Genomic DNA, 22,206 nt, shown 5'->3' on the forward strand with positions numbered 1-22,206 from the left:
CCGAAATTGCCATGGCTGCCACAAAAGTGGCTAGTCTCCAGAGCAGCAGTCACAGCCACCGTGCAGATGGCACGTCAGACTCTCACCTTCGTTGACACAAGGAGAGGCACCAGGGAGCACCCCCCCCCCAAAAATGAAGTGGTCTTTTCCCTGCACAAAGCACCCTCCAGAATAATAGAAGAAGCATCTGATTTATGATAATAGGAGAGGACTTGATCACACCTGTCTCAGTACTGGACAGATCATCTAGGATACAAACCAACAGAGGATCAGTTAATCTACCAGATAGAACAAATCTATGGTTATTAGAGGAGGGGAGGGGGAAGGGGAGAGAATGGATAAGGGGCATAAAGAATAAGTATGATTTGTAACAATGAGTATGCTAATAAAAAGTAACTGTTTTTAAATAAATAAATAAAAGGGGTGGGAGTTAGAGATGAAAGAGTTTGAGAAGGAGGATCCTTTTGGGGCTGTGCTGTCCCGTGTTTGTCCTTCCTAGCAATAATGAGAAATGGGAATAGCTAACCCTGAAGAAGGGCTTATCATGTGCCTGGCCCTGTACTAAGCACTATGCATGGATAAGCTTATTCACCCTCCCAACAGCCATCTGAGGGAGGGTCTGCTTTTAGTCCACAATTTACAGAGGAGAAAACTGAGGCTTGAGAAGGTTAAGTAATGTGCTACTAAGTTGCAGAGCTGGGATGCAAACCCAGCTGCCTGGCTCCCAAGCCCCTGCACCTAGTCCTGGATTGTGCTATGTCATACGTGTGCCTGTGTTCCTATGTTCACAGCACACTTGTGTGTGTTATGCACTATGTGTCCATCTGACAGTGTTGATACAGGTGTGCACATGTGCATGTGTCTGTGGACGCACGTGTGTGCTCCCGGGGTGTTATGCACTCCTGTGTGTACGCAGGGCAGTGCAATGCCCGGAGCAGGAGACTGAGGAGGGGGCAGCTGCTCATTAATCTGCCCCACACATGAGCACTGGTGAAAGTTTACCCAGCTGCTGTTCTCCGCTGACCATTTTCCTTAATGAAAAATTTAGTGAGCAGAGAAATGGTGGTTGAGTGCTGGTGGCTTTGGCAGATGAAGCCCCAGGGAGAGGAACAGCTCTCCCAGGGCGCTCTTGGGGTAAACCACAGCCACCGCACAGGGAGAAAGATGACCTCGGGAGACCTCGGCAGCTGCCTTCTGTCAGCCTTTCCCAGCCTTGTTTCTAGCCCCACTCCTCCACACTCCCACCAGAGCTGCCTGCTGAAAACCACTCCATCCTGATTACCATCCTCCTCCACAAATTTCCATGGCTCCCTTCTACCCCAAACATAAAATCCATCTTCTGTGTCAAGCTTTCCTCCACCACTTGTCCCTCAGCCTCAGGGTCCAGCCCACCTCGGTCTCCCCACCTTGGCATCCTCGGCCACCTCTGGCACAGGCATGGGCACATCCACAAACCCCTTAAAATTGGACTAAAGGTGCTGTGGTGTGCATGTGTGTGAGTGCAGAGCCTGAGGCATGGTAACTAAGGCTCCTCCACACTCCTGGCGTCCCAGCACAGCTGAGCATGCGGCTGCCATCTGCTGTCCCCTCACAGCCTCCCTTTACAGCCCAGCAGCAGCCAGTGAGGTCGTGTTCTCTCTCCCAGCTAGGACCAGGGTAGAGGGGAGGGCTGGGGATCTCCATGCTGGAGCCAGGCCCAGATCCAGGCGCTGGCAGTGCTCAGGGCCCCTGCTGGAAAGATAGCTGGCCTGGGAGGAGGGAGGTGGCACAGCTCACCCTGGACGATCACTCTGTTCAGCTGCTCTTTAATGGGCTCCCCCAGCAAACGGCACTAAGGCAAGTCCATTGTGTGGATTCACAGGGAGCCATTCGATCATATTTCTAGGCACCACCAGCCTCCCCCATCCGGCTCTGGCTGGGTTTGGGTAGTTGCAAAAACCGCAAATCCATCTTGACTTCATGATTGCACCATTGTTTTGAAAACTGAGGCGCTCCTTGGAAAGTGCTTATTAGTAATAATAGACACGGTAACAAGAAGCTATTGTTTATGTACCACTTCCCTTCCACGTCAGCGTGTTGAATACTTTACACATGCCACATCCTTCAGCCCCATGTCAAGCTCTGAGGCAGGTGTTATTACTATCCAAACTTCAGAGATGAGGAATCTGAAGCTCAGAGGTGATGTAATTTGTCCACTGTCCTGCAGCAAGGGAAGGCGGAGCCAGGATTTGGGTGCAGAACTGTCTGGCTCTTCAAGCCCGCTAAAGGTGACCCACGCTGCCTCCCCGGCATGTTTCTCAGAAGGGACCACGTGGGTCCACCATGAGCAGAGACCCATTGCTTTGCTTAGGCCTGCTCTCACTGGGAGCTCTTGTCCAAAACTCCCTTTGCCCTGGGAAGGGGAAGAAAAGTGGCCCAGGTTTGGAGCTGTGCATTGTTCACTTTCACCGTAAGTTCTACAGTGTAAGGAGGGCTTAAGAAGCCTCAGCTGCGTGCTCAAGGGCCTGGGCCGTGTGACCCTGAGTAGTCAACATGCCCTCTCTGGGCCTCAGCTCCTCATCTCTACAGTGCAGGGGCTGGACTTACTGATCTCTCAGGGCCTTCTAGGGGTGAGTCTGCAGGGTTTTGGCAGGGACTGTGGCCAGCCAGAGGGCTGCTGGGGACTCCTGAACCCTTGAGGTCACATCTGTTGTCCTCCTCAGGCCATGGGCCCACAGCCTGGAGAGGGAACTAGCCTAAGGCATTGGTCTCCAGCCATCTTTCAAGGATGAGGATAAAATCTTAGGCTAGAGATTTTCACATCTAATTTTCTTTCCTTAAATAAATCAACATATAAAATATACTTCTAAGCTATTTAAAATACTACAATCCAAATGCTCCCACAGCATAACTGATGTTTTGTCTGAAATAAGCACTGTGATTTCCACTTGCTTCCAATCTAAGTTTTTAAAGAGGCCTCCCTGTACATGAGGCAGTGGTTATTTATGGGGAGGAAGAGTGGAGGCGGTCTGTCACATTCCACCCTTTGCTCCTGCTTAAATTTTTTTTCTAACACAAGCACATGTTACTTCCATAATAAGAAAGATGACACTTTAGGTAGTTCATTATAATAGCCAGATTGCTTTGGGCTAAAGTGTCTGTTATGGACTGAGTGTTTATATCCACCCCCCCCAAAAAATTCATATGTTGAAATCCTAACCCCCAATGTGATGTATTAAGAGACGGCGCCTTTGGGAGGTGATTAGGGTTAAATGAGATCATAGGGTGGGGCCCTTGTAATAGGATTATTGTCTGTCTCAGTTCTGGCTGCTACAATAAAATACCATAGGCTGAGTGGCTTATGAACAACAGGAATTTATTTCTCAGTTTTGGAGGCTGGAAGTCTAAGGTCAGGGTGTCAGCATGGGCAGATTCTGGTGCGGGCCCTCTTTCAGGTTGCAGACTGCCGGCTTCTTGTGGTATCCTCACGTGGCAAAAAGAGGGCAAGAGAACTCTCTGGGGTCCCTTTGATAAGGGCTAATCTCATTCAAGCAGGCTCCACCTTCATGATCTACCCACCTCCCCAAAGCCCCCACCTCCTAATACCATCATACTGGGGGTTAGGATTTCAACATACGAATTTTGGAGGGTATCTGGCTACACTAAAGCCTGGAATCCTCACAGCGCCTATTGTCTAGCTCTTAATCCTGTTCGTGATGCCAATTGTAAAGCTAGGCAACCACGCTAGTTGTTGGGCTCTTTTACCTGCCAGTAATCCTGTACCAACTGGACCAATTGTTGAGCTAGGGCTGGGTCTGGAGCTCCCAGACCCTTCAAGCTCATTCATAGACTGGGCCACAAACCCTTCACACACCAGGCTGGGTCACCAGACCCCTTGACACAGGTCTATGAGCTAGGTAACCGGACAAAACGTCCTTGGGAGCCACAGGTTGGAAAGCATAGCTGCGCCAGGTGGACACCTGAGGCTGACGCCCACCCCCCTGCTTCACCAAACTCCTCTCTCTCTCAAGAACACAAGAAGAGCAACAAAACTAAAAAGATACATTGGTACACATGCGCACTAACTACACACACACACACACACACACACACACACAATTTGCTTACAAAGGATGCTGAACCACACCCAACTGGACCCAAGGTGAGGGCCCTGACCAAACTATTCTATTTTTCCAACAGAGGGACACAAACATTCAGTTCATAACATTGTGCTTATAAGAAGAGATACCAAAAAGTTTTCCTTCTCTCTTTCTCTTTCTCTCTCTCCCCCCCCCAGCCCCCCTCAAGCATGCACTGAGAAAAGACCATCGAGCCCCAACTAGAAAGCAGCCGGAGGCAAGCCGTCACCAGGAACCGAATGGGTGGGCACCTTGATCATTGACTTCCCAGCCTCCAGAACTGTGAGGAATAAATGTCTATTGTTTAAGCCACCCAGTCTCTGATATTTAGTCACAGCAGCCTGAGCAGACTAATACAGTGTCATTGATCTTTCTTTGAACCCCCAGAATATTCAGCCCTGAACCTTGTCACAGAGTTCACTGGCTGGTCCTGGCTTTTGCTTCAGTGTCCCCAGTGGAGTGAGCCACTTACCAGCTGTGGGCGTATTCAGGCAAGTCACTTAACCTCTCCAAGCCTCCATTTCCTGTCCTGAAAAATGGAGGTAATATGAGTTTTTAAACTCATAGTGTTATCGGGAGGAAGCAATCCGCCACAGGTCCTGAGTGTCCCTGAGTGTCCCTACACATTCTTGCTGCATATACCAAGAGTGCAAGGCCCTAACCACTCTTCCCGAGCCATCACTCAACGCCGTGTTTGCAGCAAGCAACCTTGAGGGCTGAGGTAAGGTCTCTTCCATGACAAGGGGCAGGCTGGTATCCAGGCTGCTGCAAAGCATGCAGTGGCATTCGCACATGACCCAACCCTGCCATGCCTCCCCCTGACCAGAGGCAATTGGGCCAGGAGTGGACATCTGACCCAAGCTGGGCCAATCAGAGTCCGTCCCAAAATATTTCTCATTAGACCTAGAGAGTCAGTCCTTCTCCAATAGTTGAAGGCTCAGGAGGTAAAACTCAGGAGCTTTCAGCAATTGTGTGTACTGCTCTGTGGAAGAGGCCAGTTTGTAGTGAGAGGGGGTGAAGGTGACAGGAGAAGTAGAAATAAGGCCTAGAAAGATCTCACAGTTTCCAAATGTACATGGAGCCAATCCTGCCACATGAAGGGTCTATCAGGTAGCACCTCAGTTCTTCATCCCTGGTCAGGAATCTGGTAGTCTCTGCTGTAGTTTGAACGTCCCTTCAAAACTCATGCTGAAACTTAATCCCCAATGTGGCAGTTTTGAGAAGTGAGGCCTCTACGAGGTGATTGGGTCATGAGGGCATCCATGGATTAATGGATTCATGTGTCATCATGGGAGTGGAACTCGTGGCTTTATAAGAAGAGCAAGAGAGACCTGAGCTAGCATGTGAGCATGTTCAGCCCCCTTGCTGCCATGAGATGCCCTGCACTGCCTTGTGACTCGGCAGAGAGTCCCCACCAGCAAGGCGGTCCTCACCAGATGCAGCCCCTTGACCTTGGACTTCCTAGCCTCCAGAACTGTAGAAATAAATTTCATTTCTTTATAAATTGCCCAGTTTCAGGTATTACATCATAAGCAACAGAAAATGGACTAATATAGGCCCAGGTTGGAGCCCATGTTCATCACTGGTCCAATTGCTCAGGGCCAGGGACTGGGACAATAACACAATATGGCCCTTGGCCCTCCTTGGTGGCCCTTGAGGCACTTTTCAGTGGAGGTGTGATCCCTGTAGGTTCAATAAGTCTTCTAGAGGTGCCCACTCTGAGTTCAACCAGCCTTGTGTCATTAATTCCTTTTTTTGCCTGTGTGTGCCCATTTCTCCAGAAGATTATTACTGCATTAGTATCACCTTGTTTTGGATCTCAGCAGAGCCCTGAAATTGGGGGCTTACAGGTCAGAATTGGGGAACTGGAGAGTAGTACATGGACAGTGAAGGGACCGAAGACCTCAGAGCATGAGGCTGGAGGCTCAGTTGAAGGGATGGCCCATAAAATACTGGGCAACCACGACAAGCCATGTGGGGACAGAGCCATAAGCCACTATGAAGACTAGGAGATGAGGATTGGACCTAAAGGACAGGTCAAGGTGAGAGGCTATAGATGGATGTTAATGGCCACTGACACAGCCCCTCCACCTGCCCAATATCAAGAGAATGAGAAGAAGACAAGCTATAGACTGGGAGAAAATATTTGCAAAAGATCTAATAAAAGACTGCTATCCAAAATATACAAAGAATTCTTAAAACTCAACAATTAGAAAACAAACAATCTGACTGAAAACTGGGAAAAAGACCCAAACAGACATCTCCTCAAAGAAGAAACAAATGGCAAATAAGCATATGAAAAGATGCTCAACCTCATATGCCATTAAGGAATCATAAATTGAAACAATAATGAGATATCAACACATACCTAATGAGGATGGCCAAAATCCAAAATGTTGACACCAAGCGCTGGTGAAAATGTGAAGCGATGGGAACTCCCATTCATTGCTAGTGGGAATGCAAAATGGTACAGTCACTTTGGGAAACAGCTTGGCCAGTTTTCTTACAAAACAAAACATATTCTTACCATGTGGCTCAGCAATCACACTCCTTGGTATTTCCTCAAATAAACTGAAAACTTCTGTGCATACAAAAGCTTGCACCCAGTTGTTTACAGAAGCTTTGTTCATAATTACCAAAACTTGGAAGAATCAAAATTTCCTTCGGAGGTTAATAGATAAATAAACTGTGGTACATCCAGACAATGGAATATTATTCAACACTGAAAAGAGATGAGCTATCGAGCCATCAAAAGACACAGAGGCACCTTAAATGGGTATAACTAAGTGAAAGAAGCCAATGTGAAAAGGCTATATATTGTATGATTCAACTATATGACATTCTGAAAAAAGCAAAACTATGAAACAGTAAAAAAATAAGTCATTGCCAGGGGTTGGTGGAGAGAGGGATAAATTGAGCACAGATGATTTTCAGGACAGTGGAAATACTCTGAATGGCACTATGATGGTGGGCGCATGTCATTATGTGTTTGTCAAAACCTGTAGAACATACAACATCAAGAGCGAACCCTAATGTAAACTGTGAAGTCTGGGTGATAAAGACGCATCAACAAAGGTTTATCAAATGTACCACTGTCATGTAGGAAATCAATAGACAGGGAGGTGGCGCATGTGTGGGGACACAGTAAATGGGCACTCTCTGTACTTACTGCTCAACTGTGCTGTGAACCTGAAACTGCTCTAAAAAATAAACTCTATTAAGAAAAAACACAACAACAGGAAGAGGTACTCATGGGGAACACTAGTTTTGGATGATGGGATGAAAGATATCAACAAATTCTGTCCCCAGAGAGCAGGTATAAAGCTGGACAAAATCGTCAAGAGCAACAATTTCAGTATTCTGGTAAGACCAAAAAATCACAATAAACTGAGAAGTGATGATTCATGAAAACTACTGGGCTACAAGTAAGAACAATTTAAGTCTGTGACATTCCCTCTAGGGGCTGCTAACAGTCCCCAGGCCCCTGCTCTGTTGGTGTGGTAGTTCAGTCAGGCTGAGGAAAGCCATTGAAGCCAGCAGCTCTGCTATCACAGCCAGAGGGACTCATATGATTTGGAGAATTTTCAGACAAACTGGTGACTTTGTGCAAACAAACAGGAAGGACCAGCAGTTCTACTAGTCTCATCAGACACCAGAGCCTATCCAAACCACCCACACATCCCCGACTAATGGTGGAGGTGAGTGCATGTGCAGAGGAGAGCCTGGTAGAAGGCAAACACCAGTCATGCCAGGATTCTGAATGTGCTCCCTGTCCACACACATCATCACCAAATAGTGGAAGCTTCACTCACTCAAGGTGTCTGTGTGCAAATTCAGACAACTGTTGACTGAATACCATGCATGTAGATAAAAAGGTAACTCCTGGGAAACCATGCATCAAAATAATAACAAGACAAAAATTTGAGCAGAGACACCTGTGGCTCTACATTGCTTACAGAATTCACAGATTTAGTACAAGCAAGTTACTAAACAAACAAAACAATAACAACAACTCTCAGGAGGAAAAAAATCAGCCTGCAAAGTTGCTACAATATCTTATCTAAAATATCCAGTGTTTAATGAGAAGTTACAAAACATGAAAAGAAGCAAGGAAGTGTGACCCATACTTGTGGGAAAAAACCCAAAAAACAAAAAATGGTTAGTAGAATCTGTCTTTAAGTGTACCCAGGTGTTGTATTTAGCAAACAAAAACTTCAAAGCAGCGAGTGTAAATACTTAAAGGAAGTAAAGGAAACCATACTTAAATAACTCAAGGAAAGAGTAATTACAATAACTGAATAAATACAGAAACCCAATAAAGAGCTAGAAATTATTTATTTAAAAAAATGGAAATTTTGCCATTGAAAAGTACAATGGCAAATAAAAAACTCACTGAGAAAGGTAACAGCAAATTTGAGATAGCAGAAGAATCAGTAAACTTGAAGATGCATTAATAGCAATTACATGATCTAAAGAACAAAGAGAAAAGAGACTGAAGAAAAATGATCCATGAGACATTATCAGGCACACCAACATATGTGGAAAAAAGAATCTCAGAAAGAAGGAAAAAAGGGGAAAATACTTGCAGAAATAATAACTGAAAACTTACCACATTTAACTTAAAACAGCAATCTACAAAGTCAATGTTTACCCTTAGTAAACTGAAAACAAATATATCCACTCCCAAATACATCACAGTCAGACTGTGAAAAGACAGTCTTGAAAGCAGCAAGAGGAAAAAAAATTCTCTTGTTCAAAGGATCACAATAAGATTAACCACTGACTTCTGATCAGAAACAATGGGGGGAAGGCAGTGAGATGGCATATCTAAAGCTTAAAGAAAAAAAAAGTCATCTGAGGATTCCATGTCCAGAAAATCTTCCCTTTAAAATGAAGGAAAATTAAAGAAATTCCCAGATAAGCAAATACTAAAAAAATACTAAAAAATGTGCTGCTGGCAGTCCTACCCTAACAAGTACTAAAGGAAGGCCTTGGAACTGAAAGGAAAGGAATGCTTGATTCTTACGTATGAAAATACTGGATTGATTTGTCAAAGGGGGTGGGTCTGGATGTGTGTGTGCAGACAGAATATTCCAAAATTTCTTGTGTAGTTTAACTTTTATTGATTTAAGAAGTGAAAATACTGGAAATGTATAAAAACATCCTTTGAAGCTTTCATTATTTCAATTTTTTATACTTATTTAGCCTCATGCATTTTGTATATCTTAAGTTGCTCTAGCTGAAGATAGTAAAGATTAATTCAAACAAAAATTATAAAAATTTTATTCAACCAAAGCTGAAGTGTAAAAGAAATTTAAGTTCTATGTCCAAGTTGATGCAGGGCAAGAACATACTATGTGAAAAAGTTGAGCCTGCAGTCAGAGGAGATCCTGAGAATAATAATCACTGGGAAATAACAAAAACTTCAGGGCCAACTCCAAATTCTCAAAAACTATGAAACTGATGGAGCTCAAGCAGAAATCTCTGAGGAAGCAGATAATATCTGGGTTCGAGGGGGAAAGAAATGAAAATTGATGAAGGTTTATCTGTGACAGGTTGAGCAGGTGGAGTTGGAAGGAGGGATCTAGGAGGCGTATTCAAAAGCTTAATTGAAAAAAAAAAATTGTCAACCATGGATTTCATGTCCAGAAAATCTACCCTTTAAAATCAAGGAAAAATAAATCCCCAGATAAAGATTTGTAGGGTGGAGTAGGGAACCACTGGGCTGGTGGAGGGGGGGGATGTGATTCAGCCTCTTCTTCTTTTTCCCCTCCCCCCCCAGGAGCCCTTTGTGATGAGGTCACAGCTCTGTGATGCAGGCCTGGGCTCTAGAACCAAAGGCAACTGCAAGAGCTCAGTTGCCTGAGAGCAGCAGTGTGATTCAGAAGATGCAGAATCTCCTCTCTGAATAGTGTTAGAGCCACTTGGCTGAGCCCCAGCTCTACTTCCTGGGAGATAGACATCATCACCCTTGCCTTCCTGGGTGGCCTGGGGCACTTCCTCCTGTTACCCTGCTGTATCCAGAAGTATCTATCCTTACTTCTACCAAGAAAAAAGAGGAGCATGAGGAAGGTAAGCAAACCTCTGCCCAGACCCAACAGACAGTGATTCTCTCTTTTCTTCCCGTTACTATTTCCACTCCTCCAAGTCTCAGGAAAGACTTGAATAGTATCCTTCTAGGGACAGACAGGGCAGGCCAGGGGTGAGAGTGGGCACTAGGATTTCTGTCCAAAGCTCTCAGACCAGCTCTGCTGCTCAGCTGGAAGGGCCAGGGCAAGGTCAAACACCGAGACTCAACTCTGTGGCCTAGAACGGGATTGCTGAGAGCTGAGATCTCCATGGGAGGACCGGCCCTGAGCACTGGCTCATCAGTCCCTTCCTGTGGCAGGCGCCTTGGGCCAAGTCTTGTCTCTGTGTTGGGCTCTTATGAGGTCCTTCCTGGGCCCCTGACAGCCTCCCATCAGAGGCTGGAGGTGACTCCGGCCTTGGAAGGCAGAATCCTACCTGACAGCTCAGATCCAGGCTTAGCCTGTGGGTTTCCAGAGGAATTGAGGACATCCACAGTAGATCTCATGTAGAAAATCCCTCTTTGCATTTTTCATGGAAGGAAAACAGGAATTATTTTTGTCCATGTTAAAAATGAGTAAAAGGCAAGAAAAGAGCACAGGGCTCCGTCAGCTAACTGTAGAAAGTCGTGTTGTTCGTGAACACTGTGTGTCTGCAGCTTGTCTAGGGGGAGGAGAGTGAGACTCAGGTCCCAGACGTCATTCTTTCTTGTCTCTCAGCGTCAGGTGGAGATGAGGAGCAGCAGGAGCAGGAAGAGTACCTCTCTGCAAGGGAAGGCTCTGCCCTTCTGCTGGAGCCCCGGAGGTAACTTGACCTCACAAGTCCCTGAGAGACAAGGGTCACTTCTATGAGGATGTCCTTACAGAGGCCTGAGAAGGAGGGTTCTGGGAAGGAGATCAGAATCTGGGGTAACTCTCAGTTTCTGTGCTGGGAATGAAACCACAGTGGACCAGGGAAGGGGTGTTGCCCAGCAGGGCTGTGGGGGGAGGAGTGGACCAGTGGAGGTGGGACCTCAGGTCCAACTGTGGACATGCTGTTTAACGTTGCTCAGGTTGATTCCTCTTTGGGATGACCCCATCCTTCCTCCCTCAGATGGCAGTTGTGAGGGCCATGAGGTGCTGGATATAGAAGCACTTTGTAAATGACAAAGCGCTACCCATCCGTGTGCCTTATTCTCACTGCCCGGGATCACATGGTCTTGGACGCTGATACTGGGGATCCACGGTCTAATCTGCTACAGTCTCACCTAAAGGGACATTCCACTAAGCCTCCTATAAGATTCCCCAGGCCCTTCCCTCCACCATAACTGAGTCTCCTGATTTCAGCCTGTAGAGATGGCCTGGGGGAACTGAAGGAAGCGCAGGGCCTGATCTCACATCTGCAAAGGTGAGGAACTTTCTCCTTCTCTCCCATGTCCTCCTTCCTACCAGGGCCTTTGATGTGACCTCAGGACCTGGGACTGACGTGGGAGGGAGGGACCAAGGAAGGGGACTAGATGTGACTTAAGCCCTGGGGCAGAGGCTGCAGGAGCTGTGTGAAGTCAGCACATGGGCAGTGGATGGGCCGTGGGTGCAGGTGCCACTCCTGGCCCATCTGCTCTTGGCTGCAGCATGTGTCTCCTGTCTCCTGCAGCCACCTGATGGAGATCCCTGATCCTTTGAGTGAGGTGTGCAAACCAGCACCTGTCAGAGTCCAGCAGCCATGCAGGGAGCATGTGGAAGACGCTGGTCCCATCACCTTATCCCCAGTGGCTGCCCCAGCTCCTCTGGATGAGTGTCCTCTGCCTGTGGCCTCCACCCTATCACCAGGCCCAACAACCTCCCTGGTTTCTTTTGGTTCACCTTTACCCCTGAGTGCCTCTGGACCACCAGAGCCTTTGCTCCCACTAGACCTCCTGTCCCCCCAGCCACTTGCACTTGTTCCTCCCTATCACAATCCCCGGACCCTATGGCCTCCCATCTGCCTCCAGCAGTCTCCAGCCTGGCTATTTCTCAGTGTCACTCAGTGTCACTCCTGCTGGGCGCCATCCCACAGAGCCTGTGTACACACAATAGCTGCTGATTGACTTCTCCTGTCCCAGTGATCTTGGGCGTTGTTCACCTGAGTTGTCCAATCTCAGCCCTCTCCTGGTGGCAAGTGGCTGCCAAGGCCTTGTTCTTCCCTGCCTTATCACAACAGCCAATCCCAGCAAGAACATCTTTCCCTCCACCTACCAGAGGCCTCATTCTGGGGAGACCTCGTACATTGGCAGATGGAGGCTGATGGCCTCACTTTGGTCAACTCTAGTCTCCAGAAGCTGTTGGTCATACTAATTGCCAGGACAGCAGAACTGAATTTTTGAAAGGAAGGAGAAAAGGAGGAATCAGACTATCCCCTGGATTCACTGGGGAATACATTAAAATCACTGGGTGATGAGTGGGACACCAGAACCCCACAACCTTTCTGGAGCAAGAAAGACAAACCAGAGCTTGTTTTTCAAAGCTTTGCCAGTCCCCAGCAGCTCTCGCTCTCTTACCCCAAGGTCTTAGAGGTCCACTTACAGCAGAAATGCAGCCAGCTCTTCTGGGGCCTCTTCTTTCTGTACCGTGAGTCTCTGGTGGCTATAATCAGGGTTTCTGGTCCCCCACTACAGTTTCTCTCTGTTTTATTCAATGAACTCTCTAATTACTTTCAGGTACAAATTCAGACTCAAGTATGTCCACAACTTTTTCAGCCCCAGTTCTGGTCCCCCCATGTGGCCCAACTCCAACCTCTGACTCGAGCCTCGCCACTGTCCAAGCCCTCACCTCTGGCTCAGACCCAGAGCCGAGCCAGCCCCATACCTCATCCCGTCTCCGCATCCCACCATGCTACACGCCACAGATTGTGGTCCAGGGAGCACTTTGCCCTACAAACCAGCAGAGGGCCCAACTTCTTACCCAACTTCCATCCACCACATGCGATGTCACCTTTTGAAGAGGGAACAAGAAAGTACAAGGGATTTACCCTATGTGGTCAAGAAACCTCAGGAAGCCTTAGCCAACTCGCTCCCAACAGTAGGGCCTTCCAGGAACATGAGTCAGTCTCCCGCCTCTCAGGAGACTGCATCAGCCTTGAGCTCTGGAAGCGGCTAGAGCGACACCTTCACCAGAGGTTGATTCAACACTGCTGTGGGCTGTCCTGCAGGCTCCATGTGTCGCCAGACCTGATATATCCTCAGGACCTTCACCAGAGGGTCACTCAGCACTGCTGCGGGCTGCCCTGCAGACCCCACGTGTCTCCAGACCTGATACATCCTCAGGACCTTCACCAGAGGGTCACTCAGCACTGCTGTGGGCTCTCCTGTAGGCCCCATTTGTCTCCATACCTGATACAGCCTCATGACCATCACCAGAGCATCAGTCAGCACTGTTGCAGGCTGCCCCACGGGCCCCACATGTCTCTGCACCTGATACATCCACAGGACTTACACCAGGCGGTCACTCAAGACTGCTGTGGGCTGCCCCATGGGCCCAATGTGCCTCTGCACCTGATACAGCCTCAGGACCTTCACCAGAGGGTCACTCAGCACTGCTGCGGGCTGCCCCACAGGCCCCACATGTCTCTGCACCTGATAAAACCTCAGGACAAATTTCCAGTCACTGGTCAGGCAACGCACAGGCATGGACCCCCTGTGTTTGAAGGTGATAGTAGCCAGAACATGCAGAAAATGGGACCCATGAGTCCAGCCATGTTATGGTTTTTGAAGATCTCAATCAAGGATCTGAGGCACTGTCTGGGGAGTGACCTAGAAGATCTACCCAGGGCTTTGTAAAGCAGCTTAAGGAAGGTTCTAGGGACCAAATCTGAGAAAAAGTCAGAAAGGGACTGGATGAGGACATTGAGAAGTAATTCAGGAAAGGATTTACCAAGGAGCTCAGACAAGAAGCATCTAGAAGACATTCAGACAAGAAGCATCTAGAAGAAACTCAAACACTCATATGGAGACTGGAAATCTAGCATCCTCCGAGGGTGAGGTATCCCATGTGAACACCTCCCAGGAGCTTTCCCTCCTTGACCTGCAGCCATTGGTGCTGGAAGCATGTATTAAAAGTTTTCAGGTGAGGTACACGTGGAGCCTGTCCCTCAAGGTCCGTAGGCCCCCAAATATCCTTAAATAGAAAAAGGCTCAACCCTTGTCCCTTCCTGGTCCTTTTCCCTCATCAGCCAACAGTGAATCTGGGGCCAAATCTATAGCCGAGGTGGCCAATTTCCCAGGAGAACTCCCTCAGAAACACCCAAGAGAGAAGGTGATAACAAAAACATCAGTTTCCACCCTGAGCAGTCCTCTCCCTGCCCCTTCACCTGTGTCTAAGGAAGCCCAGAGGTTTGCCTACAAGACAGAGACCTCATCTGGTGACAAACGTGGGCCCTCAGAGGCCCCTCCAACTGGACAGAAGGGCAAGTGGCCTTCTCAGCCCCTCACATGCAATGTCATGGGCATAACCTGGCACAGTCAAATGTGCTGGGGGCTGGGAGAGGCAGCCTAGAGCTGAGTCCAAGTACAGAAGTGTCTAGGAATGAGCCACAAGAGCAGAGTGTGAGCAGGACCTCAGGAGACACCAGCCACAGGACAGCAACGCTGGAGAGGAACACAGGACCCCAGTGGTCATGGGCCAAGGAGGCCAGAAAGACAGCGGCAGCCAAGGAGGAGAAGCCCCCTGCTTGGGAAGTCACCTTGGGAGCCACTGTGATGGCAAACTCCCAAACTGATAATGTCGATCAGAGGTCAGAGTGTGTAGGGGCCAGCGACAGCCCCTCACCGTCCAGATTTCTGTAACTCAGGATCCAGGAGAGCCATGCCTTAAGACCCAGGTTGCTGGTGAGTCTGAGCTCTAAGTGGTGGCAGAGTCAGAGAAGCAGACTCAAGACAGTGCGACTGGAGTCCTCCTTCCAGACCACGGCACTGGGGTGCTCCTTGCTGCAGAAATTTGTCTTCTCAGGCCTCTCTGTCCAGTTCCCAGCGCATGTCCAGGAGCAACACATCGCCTTCCCCGGGGCCATGTGGCCTCTTGTGGAGGGGATGGAGCAGCCAGGGGAAGTGGAATCAGAGCAAGATGTCTGGCCCTATTGACAACAGACAGGGCCGCAGGAGGCCCACACAAGGAGAGCGTGAACAAAGGTTTTCAGGACTAGGCCACCCTACCCAGGACAGGGAGTCAGTACTGTCCTTAAGTGGCCAGTCCTCCCAGCTCCCACCAGAGAAGGGACAGGCATCCCCAAAAAGCCACTTCAGGAAAAGGATCAGGCACTTTCTGCAGTGGGTTTTCCCCAGTAAAAAAAAAAGGGCAGGAAGATCTTCTGCAAAAAGGCAAGACCACACCAGCCACTGCCCAGAGCCAGGGACCAGTCCCAAGCAGAGTGTTTGTGGACAATGGGGTGGCTGAAGCCCAGGAGCCCAGGGCCACTGATGGATGGAACGTAGAGGAGAAAATGGGGCTTCACCATGATATTCCTGACTCAAAGGCCCAAGTGGGAGGACGTTCCTGCTACCACAGGGGTTCCTCCTACCCAGAGCAAAGATTGATGAGAAATATGGCCTGCAGTCACCATGCCACCCCCATGGTTCACAGCCATTCTGTCAAGAAGAGGTGGATCAAAGACAGGTACAGCATTTGGGTCTCACTGCCCAGGGACCATGTGTCCCCAGCCAGTCCCTGCCGGCATAGGCCGCAGGTGGTGAGAGCCTCAGGCCACCCTGTCCACTTCCATAGTCGCTGTCTTCATCAGAGAGGTGTCTCATCTGATCAAACATGTTTCTCACCCCTTTCCCGGTGGGAAAGGTTTTCCCCCAGAAAAACCCGAGTCACAGAGAAAACCTGTTTTCCCTCATGTTTGCACACGCTCTGTGTGCTGATGGCTTCTTCTTACCAGGATACACATTGTTTCCTAATAAAGGTTTTTCCTCCTCAGAGGTACTGGCTCTGTCTGTGCCATGCGGGGCATAGGGAAGGGGTCAGCTCTTCCTGAGTGCAGCTTTTAGAAGGGACTGGGCATGAGGGAGGCTGCCCGAGGCCTCTTGCAGACCCACCCTTACCCCGGCGTCCCTCCCTGCACCTTGTTTTCATGACATGGCCACTAACAAAAAGCCTTCAGGACTTGTCAGGATGAGCAAACCATGTGCAGACCCCACTGGGAGGGGGGCTCTCCATCTCCCCTGCTTTCCCTCAACCTTGAGCTCAGTGTGCTGTAGGGAATGGGTCCACAGAAGTCTCAGGCTGATTCCCCTCGGCCTGGAATGTCAGAGCCACCCAGAGTCACCCATCACAAAGTGGGCTCTGGGAGTTTGGGGGGGTCAGTGCTGGCCCCAAGTCCAGAGGGAGAAATGTGCCCCTGGACCCCTTGGGGGAACAAACCCTCTTGCCTAGTGTCCCTTTCTCCCATGATGGTGGGGATGAAGGCAGCCCTGCTGACTCCTCTCAGCTCAGCCTGGTGACATGACATGGCTCGTCACCTCCCTGTCCAGAGTGGCAAGAGGATGGGAGGTAGCGCCTGACTCCACCCCTGCCTGGGCCACCTGCTATGTCCCCTGGCGTGACTGTGTGTGAGTGTGTGGTCACATCTGATGGTGGGATAGGGAGGACTGAGGGTGGGATGTGGGGAAAGAAGAACTACATAGCTCAGAGCCAAGGAAGGAGGTGTGTAGCAAACGTCCCACCCTGTCCACTGGCCTGGAGGGGACACGTCAGGGCCACACTCACCCTGCACACCCCAGGGCCCCTGCTCGAACTCCCAGGTCACAGGCCTTGGGAGGCCACCTTCAGCTTGGATGCATAGGGCCAAGCCAGGGTCAATAATTTCCCAATGATCCACCTGAGCTCACCCTGTCCTCTGTGGTGTCCTCAAAAGGAGATGCTGGCAACGGGACAGCCAGCACTGGGGTCTCACATTACTCACAGTCTGACCCCCTCTCATCCCCTTATCTCCTTTAGGCCTCCATCACCTTGGCAGCTGTGGCCTGTACCCTCCCCACTCCCCCACCTGTGGAATCTGGTCTTTAGAAGCTGGTGTCCCTGAGCCCAAACAAAAGGAGAGCCTGACATGGTACATCCCCTCCTGCAACCCATCTGTCCCACTGATGGAGTTTTTTATTAGGTGGGAACCATCCAAGGACAAAGCACCATTGTTATTGATGACATCACCCAGCGTCAGACAAGGGCATCACCCAAGCTATGGATAGCTCCCACCATTAGGGCAATTTAAGGGGCAGGACACTGCTTCTGATACCCAGGCACCAGCAGTGGCAGCTGTAGTAAAGTCCCAAGTGTCAGCCCTCCATGGCCCTGAGGTGATGGCCCTGGGTCAATCACTCAGCGCCCAGTTCACCAGAGTCCATGCCCACATCTGACCTGGGCCTCTACTCCAGAGGCCGGGTGCTGATCCAGGGAGCAGCTGGAGTAGGGGGGTGAGCAGAGGATTCGACTGAGTGAACTGGTGCTGAAAAAGGGCTTGAGGATTCGGACTTTCCTTCTGCCCAAAGTTCTGGGCCTTCCTCTGTACGCTCTGGCGTGGCCTCACAATGACTGGGAGACTATCACGGGGGAGGCATGATCCAAACCCAGGGCAGTCTGATTCTAGAACTCTCCTCAGGGAGAGCGAAGATGCTCACCCTAAACCCAATAATATCACCCACATGTGTGTGTCTTCTTGTCCCACCTTTACCCGTGAGCTAGGCACATATTTTTACATAGCTGTAGTTACAAAATGTGAGCAATTTAGGGCTCTACTTTTTTTCACTTAAGGGTTCATAAACCCTCTCCCATGTTCCAAGAGCACCTGCATTGGAATCGGATCTGAGCTGGAATCCTGAGGCTCCTAATAGGATGGCCTTACTCTCTTAGCTTAGGTGCCGCATCCCACCACCTCCCCTCCACAAAGCACACTCTGAGGCTAGGATTTGAGAGCAAGAGTTTGTTTGGGAGGACAGCCCCGGAAGCAGTAGCCGAGGAGTGCGGAAGTGAGGCAGGGGAGGGAGGGCAGCTGAAACGGTGTGATACTGAGCAGGTTTCTACCGTGGGCAGCTGGAGCCCAGTCCCACAGGGGACCGCTGGGAGGTGGTGTGGCACACGCCCCAGAGTCACCTCCCCCCCGCCTAAGGTGAGACACTGGGGTATCTATCCCTCAACTCGGACCTTCATTAACTGAAGGGTGCTTGCAGAGATGTCCACTTGGGCTGAGCTGCAGCTCTATGCACGGGGAGAAGCCACTGGAGTGCTGGGGAACAGAGTGCCCAGGGGAAGTGACAGGCGCCAATAGCGTCTGCGGCATTTGGACAACCTGTGTGATCAGGTTCCTCACCTGTAAAATGCAGAGAAGATCACCATCCCTGGGGCTGTGGTGAGGGGCAAGCAAGATCAGGGATGGGAAAAGGCTTAAGGGTAGGTGTAAGTTTCTCACGTGCATTAGCAGTGAGAAAGGGGGCTGAGCCTCACCTTCTCCGTGACGGTGCCCACAGCAGCAGGCACAGGGCTGGCGCCTACTGAGCTCAAGACATGCCCTCAGCTCCCTAACATGAGCAGCAAGTCTGTCTGCCCAACTCAAATGCCACTTCGAGGACAGTCTTCAGTAAGGAGGCCTCCCTTCTGGAAACAGCATGCTATTTTTGGCAAAATGTTCCTTCACCGTGCTCAGGTGCTGTTCTAACAGGGCCGCCCATCAGAGCCAGAGCAGGAAGGGCTCCAAGTTTGAATCTCCACCCCAGAGTAAGGGAGACAAGGAGGGGTCTAAGCACAGGGACAGGCTGAGAACTGAGTTTTGGCCCATGGGCTGCAGGGTGGTGAGGAGACAAGGCTCAGAGTCAGGGTGTTCAGGTTTTCTGCTGGCTCTCTTGGTTGGATCAGTTTGGGCCTCGGTTTCCTGATCTATAAAAGTAGAAAGTCAGACTTCCAATCAAGATGGTGGAATAGATGGTCCCCAGCATCACTCTCTCCCACAATCAACCAATTTACATCTATTAAAAAGCAACGACAGCCAAGCTGGGGCTGCTAGAGCTCAGTTGAGGAGGAGGAGAGACCTACAAAGTGCATGAAGGTGGGAGAAGCCACAATGAGAGAAAGAAAGGACCGCTCCGACTGTTTTGAGCTCTGACCATTTCAAGGCTGGCCCTGGTAAGCACATGGAGCAAGAGCTGGCAAAAGCTGCAGCTGTGCCCTTTGGATGAAATTGCTTGGAGACTGCAGGGGAGATGAGGGCCTTGGTGGCCCCCAGGCCAGCAAGAGCACTAGCAGGGTTCCCATGGTCCCGCATAGGAGCAAGGAGCCACAACAACTGAAAAAAGAAGCCACTCAGAGGCCGATGAGTCATCGAAACGGTCCAGCGCATGGCCCACTCCATGGGAAGTGTTTGGAGTGCAGGTGGTGGGGGAGATGGGCCCACCAGGGAAACACTGGGGCACAGCAAGGACAGCTAATCTGCCCCCCCAGTCAGCACAGGCCCACTCAGAGGAGACTGGTCAGGAATACAGAACTGCAGGGGGTGCAGTTCACTGAAAAGACTCAGACCCAGACCAGAGTTCACACAACCCAGGTGTACCAGACCTCACAAGACCTGGAAGTGCTTATCAGATCAACAGTTAAAACCCGAGCTGCACAAAAAGCCTTCCCCAGAGAATCAGCAGCAAAGCAGCAATTTAGCTCAACCACAGGTCTCAAGTGCTGGTCCCCACAAGAAGTTCTCCCATTTTTCAGCAAAGGACAACAAACTAGTTCTAGTGCAGAGTTTAAGTGGTGGGAACAGCAAATAATCCAACACAGAACTGAGAGAAAAAAACAAAAAACCCACAGATCAGAGACAGATTTCTAATATTAAGTAGTAAAAATCTAACACCACCAAAGAACACCTATAAAACCTGGAAGGACTAGAAGCCCCTCAAGCTCCTAAGCCAGGGTGGGGGGAGTCTGAGGGCCTCAGCCATGCTCCCCTGATGTCAGCATCCAGCCCAGCAAGGACCCTCAGGCTGCTGCTGGAAGCACCCTGGGCTCTCAAGCCAGGGTGGGAGGGTCCAAGGGCCTCAGCCATGCCCCCCCTGCCCAACATCGACATCCAGCCCAGTGATGACCACCAGGCCACCACAGAAGTGCCCTGGGTTCTTGAGCCAGGGTAGTGAGGGGCCGAGGGCCTCAGCCACACCCCTCTGAAGTCTGCATCCAGCTCAGCCACAACCAAGCCACCACCAGAAGTCCCCTAGGCTGCCCTTCCAGAATGAGGTGGGGGTGCCATGGGCCTTGACCACACCCCTTTCCCTCCTTCCTCCTCCTCCCACCCTGTCCCCCTCCATGCTTCCTCTCCCCCTCCCTCCCAACTGCTCCACAACAACATCTTAGAATGTAAAATAATAATAATAATAAATTTTTTTTTTTTTTAAAAAGGAGAAAGTTGGAGCAGCTGATGTCTCTGACCCCTCTGCCTCACACAGGGTGTCAGTGTGTACAGAGCAGATAGGGAGGAAGGAGAGGCCAAGGGAGTGGGCTAGTGTTGTCCCCCCCACCCTTCTCCTGCATCCACCCCTGTTCCCCTCATCTGAGCTCCCTCATAGTTGCCCGGAGTTCCCATACTGGGTTTTTCCTATACCATGAGAAACTGAGGTACAGCCCCTCGTCATTTTCCCAAGTCACACCAGTCCCACAGGTGCAAGGGGCAGTGCCTGGAAGAGTATATGGAAGAGCTCGGCAGTCTGGCTCCAGAGCCCATGCTTTGAAGCACCATGCTCTCCTAAAATCCACTCGAAGAGGGAAATCAGGACTTCCATCAAGTTCCATATGCAAAGGTGTTCATCACAGAGCGTTGACCATTGGAATTAACTAAATGATCAACAGTAGGAGCCTGCTTCAGCAAATTCTGAAATAGCCACCAGATTGACTATTGTACAACCTTGAAAACAATGTTTTTGAAGAGATTGTAATGACACAGAGAAATCACTCGTGTGAGCTAAGTGAAGACAGAAGAGGCATGAGCGAAAGAGCCTCACGGTGGGCAGCGCCCTCCCTTCGCTTCTGACCTCTCCCGCTGGAGAGTGCAGGGATGCGGGAAAACAAGACCCCTCCTCCTGGAGCCCACATTTACTCACCGGTAAGTAATTTCCAACATTATGTTTCATATATTGAGGAGTGGAACGCAGATTTTGCACCATTTTTAAGAGAAGACACAAGTCTTCACAGAACTTTTACATTTATCAAGGCTGCTGCAGCTGGAAACCCAGCCTCAGGACCTATATTCTCTCTCCTCCAGAGGCTGCTTTGGAGCCCCTACTTAAGCCTAACTTCCTCTGTGACAAGTCGCATTTTGCTTATTCCTGACCCCTTCAGCCTCAGGGGGAAAGAGCTTCAGGTCTCTCTGGGGAGCAGGGATGGGGCAGAAAGAGCCCAAGACAGAGCTGCTCACGTTGTTATATGAGTGTAAAAAGAAAAACACCTGCATCAGTTCAGAAGCAAGAGACCTCAAGTCCAGTGACTTTGACTCATTGCTTCGCCTCTTCGAGACAAGCAGACACTGAGACAAGAATCTGAGAGCAAGTAGTTTGTTTGGGAGGCGATCCCAGGAAGCACAGTAGGAAAGTGGAGATGAGAGAGAGGGAAGGAAAGGGCACCAGTGCCTGCGTGTTAATGAGCAGGTCACTGCTGTGGGCTGCTGGGACTTGTCCCACCAGGAAACTCCAGGAGACCCTGTAGAACATGCTTCAAAGTTGTCCCACCTGAAGAGAGAGGAGGAGAGGACACTATTTATCCTCTATCTGCCATTTGTTATTGATTGACAGCTGCTCTCAGGGGCATTAACTCCCCAGCCCTTTCCTCCTACCTTCAGGACAGGCTGGAAAAAACCCTCAGGCAGAATCACAGATGTTTATGGTAAGATGTTCTCAACACGCACAATCACAACAATTCCTTGAACTTGTTAAGACAAGTGAACAGATATGATGTTGATGTCGGGGGAGAGGGAAAGGGAGGGGGGAAAGAGGAATTGGTAAAGGGACACGAAAATCAACTACATTGTATATTGATAAACTAAT

General features: G+C 49.8%; 1 pseudogene; it reads left to right on the plus strand.

Annotated features, from left to right (window-relative positions):
* The window catches only part of LOC134372574 (spermatogenesis-associated protein 31E1-like), an 81,379-nt pseudogene extending 65,390 nt beyond the window's left edge, over positions 1-15,989 (plus strand).
* Positions 15,990-22,206: the final 6,217 nt, after the last annotated feature.

This window comes from Cynocephalus volans, chromosome 3 (genome assembly GCF_027409185.1).
Source record: "Cynocephalus volans isolate mCynVol1 chromosome 3, mCynVol1.pri, whole genome shotgun sequence".
NCBI classification, from domain to species: domain Eukaryota; kingdom Metazoa; phylum Chordata; class Mammalia; order Dermoptera; family Cynocephalidae; genus Cynocephalus; species Cynocephalus volans.